The following is a 2,514-nucleotide window of genomic DNA, read 5'->3' as shown; positions in this document are numbered from 1 at the left end:
CGTGGGATTTGATCCGGGGTCTCCAGAATCGCGCCCTGGGCCAAAGGCAGGCGCCAAACCGCTGCGCCACCCAGGGATCCCTAGCCCAGAGGTTTAAAGGAGCCCTGGCCCTTAGCAAGCTGATCTCAGCAGCCATTAAAGGCGAGTCAGGGATGGTTTAGTAGGGTTGTTCTGAAACTTTAGTGTGCATTATTATCACTTTGAGGGTCTATTGAAACCAGATTGCTGGGCCCCATACCCAGAGTTGCTGATTTAGGGAGACCAAGTGTTTGCATTTTACCAAATCCCAGCTGATATTGATGCTGCTGGTCAGAGAACTATACTCTGAAAGCCACTGCTTTAGTCCCTTCTTGCAATTGTCCAGAGCCTGCCTTTCTTTCTTTCTTTCTTTCTTTCTTTCTTTCTTTCTTTCTTTCTTTCTTTCTTTCTTTCTTTCTTTCTTTCTTTCTTTCTTTCTTTCTTTCTTTCTTTCTTTCTTTCTTTCTTCTTTCTTTCTTTCTTTCTTTCTTTCTTTCTTTCTTTCTTTCTTTTCTTTCTTTCTTTTCTTTCTTTCTTTTCTTTCTTTTCTTTCTATCTATCTATCTATCTATCTATCTAAATTTTACTTAGCTAATATACAGTGCAATATTGGTTTCTGGAATAGAATTCAGTGATTCATCACTTACATACAACACCTAGTGCCCATCATAAGTGCCCTCTTTAATAACCATCACCCACCTAGTCCATCCCCCACCCCCCTCCCTCCATTAACCCTCAGTTTGTTCTCTATATCATTAAGAGTCTCTTATGGCTTGTTTTCCTCTTTCCTTTTTTCTTTACCCCCTTCCCATATGTTCACCTGTTTTCTGTCTTAAATTCCACATGGGTGAGATCATATGGTATTTGTCTTTCTCTGACTTATTTTACTTAGTATGATACACTCTAGATCCATCCATATAGCTGCAAGTGGGAAGATTTCAGGGTTTTTTGATGACTGAGTAATATTCCATTGTATACACACACATATACATTGTGTGTATATACGTGTATATATATATATACATATATACACACACACACCACATCTTCCTTATCCTTTCATCAGTTGATGGACATTTGGAGCCCTATTTGATATGATATCCAACTGTCTCTATTCATCTTTCCTTGGTTTTTGGCTATTCTTTTTAGCTCCATGCTTGTCCTTTGTGCCCATCCCTGGACTTGGTTCTCCCAGTTGTCTAATAAGCCCTTTGACCTGCCTTGATGGCTCTTCTTGCTCCAGATCATCCAGATAGGATCCCTTCTCTATTCTAGGGTTCCAAATTCAGTACCAAAAACCCTTAGCCACCTTGTAGGCAATGCCTAGACCAACTTTTTACCAAGTCCTAATCCCCAAACCTCCTGGCCATATTTGCCCAAACTATTTCCTCTTGATCATTGCCTTGAAACTAGCCAATTAGTATCTGTGGATTTCATGCTAATAACTCTGGACTTCCCCCTCTTAAATCTATCATTTCAAGTCATTATTGTGAGCAACAATAAGGAGGCTCCCTGAATTTATCTTTACTATTATTTCTCTATCAGTGGCTTTCCAAGTATACATTCTGGTCCTACCCTTAGGACAAAGGCTAGGAGATAGGCTGGCGTATCCCAGTTTTTGTTCCTAACAAATTTCTCTCATGCCCTGTATTAAATTTCTCATGTGTCTGATCACCTATCCTAACCTAGAAACAACTAAAATACTTTCCTTCTTCCTATTTTCATTTTTTAAAGCAGTTAAATCTATATTTGTCCTTTTAAGTACATTTCTTTCATGTAGTCTAGTCTGGTTTCTAAGATTTCAACCATCCTAAGTAGTGCTTTTTTTTTTTTTCTTTCTCCCTTAAGCCCCTGTTATTTTTCTATTTGCCATTTCTAAGCTAAGACTGTCTCCAGGGCAACGGTCCTCTGCTCACTAGCAAGTCCTCAGCAGCTGCCCCCCTTTGTGAAGGCCCCTTCACTCTTTATGTGCAAATTGGATTTCCAGAACCTAATGCTCCAGGTGCAGGCTGATTGTGTTTCTTCCTTTTTCTTTTTCTCTCTTTCCTTCTTTTTCTTTTCTTTTCTTTTCTTTTTTTTTTTTTTTTTGCCTTTGGATTTGTAATTTCTTAATTTCTTCATCTACCTCAGACCAAGCATCTATATTTCCAATTTAATTCTCCCATTTGATTCCACTCCTTGTTCCCTGTCCTTTAAAATCCACCATGATAGTCAAGACTTAGTGATTAAGATTTCTAAAGGGCCCCCACCCAGGAGAGACAGGAGCAGTGGTGTCGTTGGTTATCCAGTGGTCAAGATGTAGATGTTTCCCTGATTGCCATGAGCTGGTCTTTCCCTGTCTTTTTTTTTTTTTTTAATTGAAATATAATTGACATATCAGATTGTGTAAGTTTAAGGTGTACAACATGTAGGTCTGATATATTTGTATATTGCAATGTGATTACTACAGCAGTGTTAGCTAATCCCTCTGTTTTTTTTAAATAATTTTTTTAAAAT

This window comes from Nyctereutes procyonoides, unplaced genomic scaffold (assembly GCF_905146905.1).
Source record: "Nyctereutes procyonoides isolate TBG_1078 unplaced genomic scaffold, NYPRO_anot_genome, whole genome shotgun sequence".
Taxonomy (NCBI): Eukaryota; Metazoa; Chordata; class Mammalia; order Carnivora; family Canidae; genus Nyctereutes; species Nyctereutes procyonoides.
This window is presented reverse-complemented; position numbering follows the sequence as displayed.